This window comes from Papio anubis, chromosome 14 (genome assembly GCF_008728515.1).
Source record: "Papio anubis isolate 15944 chromosome 14, Panubis1.0, whole genome shotgun sequence".
NCBI lineage: Eukaryota > Metazoa > Chordata > Mammalia > Primates > Cercopithecidae > Papio > Papio anubis.
This window is the reverse complement of record NC_044989.1, coordinates 54438888-54446858: the sequence shown is the minus strand read 5'-3', so window position 1 is coordinate 54446858 and position 7971 is coordinate 54438888. Positions and strand designations below refer to the sequence as shown.

Genomic DNA, 7971 nt, shown 5'->3' with positions numbered 1-7971 from the left:
ATTGCTTGAACCCAAGACCTTGAGACCAACCTGGACAACATAGTTAGACTCTATCTCTTAAAAAAAAAAAAAAAAACTGACATATACCCCAAAAATATGTACAACTATGTTACATAAATTAAAACTTTTTTTAAAAGGCAAAAGTAGGAGACAGTGTGGCAGGCCTCCTCCTCTGGAATCTGAAGAAGCCCTCACAGATTTTATTTCTTTATCTTATTTTGTTTTATTTATGTTTTTGAGACAGAGTCTCGCTCTGTTGCCCAGGCTGGAGTGCAGTGGCATGATCTCAGCTTACTGCAGCCTCCATCTCCGGGGTTCAAGGGATTCTCCTGCCTCAGTCTCCTGAGTAGCTGGGATTACAGGCATGTGCCATCACACAGGGCTAATTTTTGTATTTTTAGTAGAGACGGGGTTTCACTATGTTGATCAGGCTGGTCTCGAACTCCTGACCTCGTGACCTGCCCGCCTCAGCCTCCCGAAGTGCTGGGATTACAGGCATGAGCCACCACTCCTGGCCACCCTCACAGATTTTAATTCCCACTCTAGATTCTGTATCTAGATCACCATGGCAACTGGACAGAAGTTGATGATAGCTGTTAAAGAGTTTTTGAATTTGGTAGACCAGAAGTCCTGAAACAGCAGTCGGATATTGCAGTACTGATTCCGAAAGACCATCAAGTTCTAATCAAGGTCCAAGCATGTGGTGTCGACCCCACGGAGACATTCATTCACTCTGGTACTTACAGTAGAAAACCACCCTTACCCCATACTCCTGGCTCAGATGTGGCTGGGATGATAGAAGCTGTTAGAGATAAAGCATCTGCTTTCAAGAAAGGTGACAGAGTTTTCACTAGCAGCGCGATCTCTGGGGACTATGCAGAGTACAATCTTGCAGCAGACTACAGTTTACAAACTGCCTGAAAAACTGGACTTTGAACAAGGAGCTGCCATGAGTATTCTATATTTTAGTGCTTATCGAGCTCTGATCCACAGTGCCTGTATGGAAGCTGGAGGATGTTCTGGTTCACGGGGCGACCGGAGAAGTTGGATTAACAGCATGCCAAATTACTAGAGCTTATGGCTTAAAGGTTTTGGGCACTGCTGGCACTGAGGAAGGACAAAAGGTGGTTTTGCAAAATGGAATCCATTAAGTGTTCAATCACAGAGAAATTAATTATACTGATAAAATTAAGAAATATGTTGGTGAGAAAGGAATTGATGTAATTATTGAAATGTTAGCTAATGTAAATCTTAGTAAAGATTTGAGTCTTCTGTCACATAGAAGATGAGTGATAGTTGTTGGCAACAGAGTACTACTGAAATAAACCCACGGGACACCATGGCAAAGGAGTCGGGTATAATTGGAGTTACTCTCTTTTCCTCAACCAAGGAGGAATTTCAGCAATATGCAGCCGCCCTTCAAGCTGGAATGGAAATTGGTTGGTTGAAACCTGTAATAGGTTCTCAATATCCACTGGAGAAGGTGGCCCAGGCTCTAGAAACTACCGTTCATGGCAGTGGGGCTACTGGAAAACAATTATTCTCTTATGATGATTAATTATTTCATGGATTTCTTATGTAATTAGAGGTATTGTCTTTCTCCCAGTTGTACTTACCCTATCTTTTCTTTAATTAATATTCAATTCAGTGAGTTTCTTATGTGAAAAAATGAGATTTTTCTTTAGAGAGCAGAGGCAGAAGAGTAACATTCATCATATAGCTAGCAATATTTTTTATGCCATCTGTCTCAAATCTAGGAGTCATCATAGTAGCAAATATCATGTTAGTGGTCATTTGGCATGTGGGTGCATTCCAGTAATTCTTAATTGTTACCTGATTAATTCCATACCTTTGATTAAAACATGCTAGTTCAAAATAAGACTGCTCAGTTTCCAAGTGTTTTCAAGCCTACTTACCTTTATAAAGGTTCTCTAGTCTCTAATTAGCCATGACTGTATTAGACATTGAACATTTTCTAGACTAAAAACCTCTATTCTTTTTTTTTTTTTTTTGAGACAGAGTCTCGCTCTGTCGCCCAAGCTGGAGTGCAGTGGCCGGATCTCAGCTCACTGCAAACTCCGCCGCCCAAGTTTACGCCATTCTCCTGCCTCAGCCTCCCGAGTAGCTGGGACTACAGGCGCCTGCCACCTCACCCGGCTAGTTTTTTGTATTTTTTAGTAGAGACGGGGTTTCACCGTGTTAGCCAGGATGGTCTTGATCTCCTGACCTCGTGATCCGCCCGTCTCGGCCTCCCAAAGTGCTGGGATTACAGGCTTGAGCCACCGCGCCCGGCCTCTTAAAAACCTCTATTCTAAACTAATCTCATCTGGATATCTAAGTACCTTTTTTTTTTTTGAGAGATTCTCGCTCTGTCACCCAGGCTGGAGTGGCCTATCTTGATTGCGGCTCACTGCAACCTCTGCCTCCCAGGTTCAAGTGATTCTCCTGCCTCAGCCTCCTGAGTAGCTGGGATTACGGGTGCCCACCACCACACCTGGCTAATTTTTGTATTTTTAGTAGAGATGGGGTTTCGCCATGTTGACCAGGCTGGTTTCGAACTCCTGACCTCAGGTGATCCACCCACCTCAGCCTCCTAAAGCGTTGGGATTGCAGGCGTGACCCACCATGCCTGGCCCTATGAGTCTTTTATAAAAGCAAGAATAAATAATGTCCATGACAATTTATTAGTTTTCTAAGTATTTTCCCAAATATTACAATATTCACTTCATTACTGGTTGGCTGCCAATGACCCCATATGTTCTGTGAGAACAGGAGCTTTATCTCTTTATCTTTCATATAATACATAGTCTCCAAATAGGTAATACTTCTCAATTCATTATATTTTCAGAGTAGATTTAGAGTTACCTGTTTGTGTGGTGAGCGTCATATGTTTTTGTTGAAATTAATAAGCTCACAAATTTGATAAATTAGGAATGATATGCATTTGTCTCATAACATAATTATGTGTAATAAAAATCTATAGAAAATTAAAAACAACAACAACAACAAGCGGCCGGGTGGTGTGGCTCACGCCTGAAATCCCAGCACTTTGGGAGGCCAAGGAGGGTGGATCACCTGAGGTCAGGAGTTGGAGACCAGCCTGTCCAACATGGTGAAACCCCATCTCTGCAAAAATTACAAAAATTAGCCGGGCATGATGGTGCACACCTGTAGTCCCAGCTACTCAGGAGGCTGAGGCAGCAGAATCATTTGAACCTGAGAGGCGGAGGTTGCAGTGAGCCAAGATCACGCCACTGCACTCCAGCCTGGGCCATAGAGTGAGACACTGTCTCAGAAAAAAAAAAAAAAAGGCCAAGGTGGGAGGATTGCTTGAAGCCAGGAGTTCATGACCAGCCTGGGCAAAAAAATGAGACATCCATCCATACAAAAAACAAATCAGCCAGGTATAATGGCAGGCACCTGTAGTGCACTACTTGGGAGACTGAGACTGAGGCTGGAGGACCGTTTGAGCCCAAGAGATCAAGGCTGCAGTGAGCTGTTTTCACCCCACTGCACTAGCCTGGGTGACAAAGTAAGACCCTGTTTGGGAAAACAAAAAGTAAATACATAAACAAATCTAAGAAGAACTAAATAAATAGAGAGATATACTGACTGGGCACAGTGGTTCACGCTTGTAATCTCAGCACTTTGGAGGACCAAAGCAGGAGGATCACTTGAGCCCAGAAGTTCAAACCCAGAAGTTCTGGGCAGCATAGCAAGACGCAATCTCTACAAAAAATTAAAAAATTAGCTGGACATGGTGGTGCATGCCTGTAGTCCCAGCTACTTAGAAAGCTCAGGTGGGAGGAACACTTGATCCCGGGAAGTTGAGCCTGCTGTGAGCTGTGATCAAGCCACTGCACTGCAGCCTGGGTGACAGAGTGAGATGAAGTCTCATCGCGCCCGGCCTATATATTTTTTAAAGACAGATGCACCATGTTTATGATTAGGTAAACTCAAAATTCTCAGGAGGTCAGTTCTTTCCAACTTGATCTATAGATTTAATGCAATTCCAATCAAAATTCTAGCAAGTTATTTGGTGAATGTCAACCAACCAATTCTAAAGTTTATATGGAGAGGCAAAAGACCCAGGATAGCCAACATAACATTGAAGGAGAAGGACAAGGTCAGAGGACTGACACTACCTGACTTCAAGAGTTTACTGTAAAGCTACAGTGATAAAGATGTATGAATGTGTCAAATGAATAAATGAATTGATTAATGGAACAGAAAAGAGAACCATAGGCCTTCAGGCTGGGGGTGGTGGCTGACACCTGTAATCCCAGCACTTTGGGAGGCTGAGGCGGGTGGATCACCTGAGGTCAGGATATTGAGACCAGCCTGGCCAACATGGCGAAACCTGTCTCTACTAAAAATACAAAAATTAGCCAGGTTTGGTGGCACACGCCTGTACTCCCACCTACTTGGGAGGCACAGGCAGGAAGATCGCTTGAACCTGGGAGGTGGAGGTTGCAGTGAGCCGAGATTGCGCCCCTACACTCCAGCCTGGAAAACAGAATAAGACTCCGTCTCAAAACAAAACAAAAAAAATAGACCTTCATAAATAGAGTCAACTGATCTTTGGCAAAGCAACAAAGACAATACAATGGAGAAAATACAGTCTTTTCAACAAATGGTGTTAGAGTAACTGGATATACACACACACATGCACACACAAATCTAGATATAGACATTACACCCTTCACAAAAATTTACTCGAAATGTATCATAGACCTAAATGTAAAATGCAAAATGATAAAACTATAAAACAATATTGAAGAAAATCTAAATGACCTTAAATTTAAGGCTCTTTTTTTTATTTTTAAGGCTAACTCTTTAGATACAACACCAGAGAGACACTATACAGAGAGTGAGAAGACAAGCCACACACTGGAGAAAATACTTGCAAAAGACATGTGTGATAAAAAGACTGTTAGACTGTTATCCAAAATATACAAAGAGCTCTTTTCTTTCTCTTTTTTTTTTTTTTTGAAACAGAGTCTTACTCTATTGCCCAGGTTGGAGTGCAGTGGTGCGGATTCTCGCCCACTGCAACCTCTGCCTCCCAGGTTCAAGTGGGATTCCCTGCCTTAGCCTCCCACATGCAGCCGGACAATTAACTTTTTTTTTTTGAGATGGAGTCTCGGCTTGAAATTTCTGGCTGAGTGTAGTGGTTAGATTCAGCTTCACTGTAAGTCTCACCTCGGTTCCTCAAGAGCCAGTGCCTCAGCCTGGAAGTAGCTGGGACCACAGGCTAGTCAGCCTGCCATTTTTAGGCTTTTAGTAGAGATCGGAGCCTCACTGTTAGCCAGACTGTCTCCTGGACCTCCTGACCTTGTGATCTCTCCGCCCCGCCTCCCAAAGTGCTGGGATTACAGGCTTGAGCCACCGCTACTGCCGACACTAACTCTTAAAGCAATATTGAGAGAAATGAAAATCTGCTTTAAAAATGGTAAAACTGACTGGCTGTGGCTCACGCCTGTAATCCCAGCACTTTGGGAGGCTGAGACGGGCCAATCACGAGGTCAGGAGATAGAGACCATCCTGGCTAACATGGTGAAAACCTGTCTCTACTAAAAATACCAAAAAATTAGCCAGGCATGGTGGCAGGTGTCTGTAGTCCCAGCTACTTGGGAGGCTGAGGCAGGAGGATGGTATGAACCTGGGAAGTGGAGCTTGCAGTAAGCCAAGATCGTGCCGCTGCACTCCAGCCTGTTGACAGAGCGAGACTCTGTCTTTTTAAAAAAAAAAAAAGACTAAACTATCTGAATAGACACCTCACCAAAGAAGATACACAGATGACAGGTAAGCATATGAAAAGATGCTCAACAGAATATGTCAGTAGGGAATTGCAAATTAAAATGATGAGGTAGGCCAGGTGCAGTGGCTCACACCTGTAATTCCAGCACTTTGGGAGGCCAAGGTGGGCAGATCACCTGAGGTCCGGAGTTCAAGACCAGCCAGGCCAACATGGTGAAACCCCATCTCACTAAAAATGCAAAAAACATTAGCCGAGCATAGTGGCGCGTGTCTGTGTTCCCAGCTGCTTGGAAGGCTGAATCAGGAGAATCGTTTCAACCTGGGAGGCAGAGCTAGGAGTGAGCAGAGATTGCGCCATTGCTCTCCAGCCTGGGTGACAGAGCGAGACTCCATCTCAAAATAACAACAAAAAACAATGAGGTACCACTACACACCTATGAGAATGGCCAAAACCCTAAACACCGACAACAATAAATGCTGGTGAGGAGCTAGATCAACAGAAACTCTCATTGTTGCTAGTGGGAATGCAAAATGGCGTTGGCACTTTGGAAGATGGTTTGACAGTGTTTCATAAAATTATACGTACGCTTATCATACAATCCAGTAATCACATTTGATATCAGTATTTACCCAAATGAGTTGAAACATGTTCACGCAAAACCCTACACATAGATGTTAATAGCAGTTTTATTCATAATTGCCAAAACTGGGGGAAAAAACCAAGATACCCTTCAATTGGTAAATGGATATATAAACTGTGGTACATCCAGACAACTGAACATTATTCAGTGTTAAAAAGAAGTGAGCTCTGGGTCGGGCATGGTGGCTCATGCCTGTAATCCCAGTACTTTGGGAGGCCGAGGTGGGCAGATCGCCAGAAGTCCGGAGTTCAAGACAAGCCTGACCAACATGGAGAAACCCCATCTATACTAAAAATACAAAAATTGCCGGGTGTGGTGGTGGATGTCCGTAATCTCACCTACTTGGGAGGCTGAGGCAGGAGAATTGCTTGAACCCGGGAGGCGGAGGTTGTGGTGAGCCAAGATTGTGCCATTGCACCCCAACCTGGGCAACAAGAGTGAAACTCCATCTCAATAAATAAATACATAAATAAATAAATGAGCTCAGCTGGGCACAGTGGCTCACACCTGTAATCCCACCACTCTGGGAGGCTGAGGCAGGAGGATCACTTGAGGCCAGGAGTTCGAGACCAGCCTGGCCAACATGGTGAGACCCTGTCCTTATTAAAAATAAAAAAAATTAGCCGGGCATGGTGGTGCTTACTTATAATCCCAGCTACTTGGGAGGCTGAGGCAGGAGAATTGTTTAAACCCAGGAAACGGAGGTTGCAGTGAGCCAAGATTGTGCCACTGCACTCCAGCCTGGGCAACAGAGAGAGACTCCATCTCAAAGAAAAAAAAAAAAAAAAAATGAGCTATCAAGTAATGAAAAGACATAGAGGAAATGTAAATACATACTACTAAGTGAAAGATGACAATCAGAAAAGACTACATACTGTATGACTCCTACTGCATAACATTCTGGAAAAGTCTAAACTGTAGAGACAGTAAAAAGATCAGTGGTTGCCAGGTGTTAAGGAAGGGTAGGAATGAATAGGCAGGACATGGAGGATATTTAGAACAGTGAAATTATTCCTATGATACTATAATAGTGGATACATATTATCATACATTTGTCAAAACCCATAGAAAGTACACCACCAATGGTGAACCCTAATGTAAACCATGACTTGGGTGATAATGATGGGTCAATGTAGATTGATTAATAGTAACAAATGTATGACTGTTGTGGGGTATGTGGATAGTGGAAGAGGTTGTGCATGTGTGGAGACAGGGGATATATGGGAACCCTCTGTACTTTTCACTCAATTTTTCTGTGAACCTAAAACAGCTCCAAACAATTAAGTCTATTGAAAACAACAGCAACAACCAAGCTATAGCAGGAGGAAAATTTCCTTGGCCTAACAGAGGGTATTTTCAGAAGTCAGATACTTGGGCCTTACCCCAAATCTACTGAATCATTTCTGCAGGAATGGGACATAAAAGCAAGTATTTTTGGCTAGACACAGTGGCTCACTCTTGTAATCCCAGCACTTTGGGAGGCCAAGGCGGGTGGATCACCTGAGGTGAGGAGTTCGAGAACAACCAAGCCAACGTGGTGAAACCCTATCTCTACTAAAAATACAAAAAT

The 7971-nt window shown here is 43.4% G+C and overlaps 1 pseudogene; it reads left to right on the top strand.

Annotated features, from left to right (window-relative positions):
- Positions 1–430: 430 nt before the first annotated feature.
- LOC101018625 lies at positions 431–1879 on the top strand (annotated as a pseudogene).
- The last annotated feature ends 6092 nt before the right edge of the window (positions 1880–7971 follow it).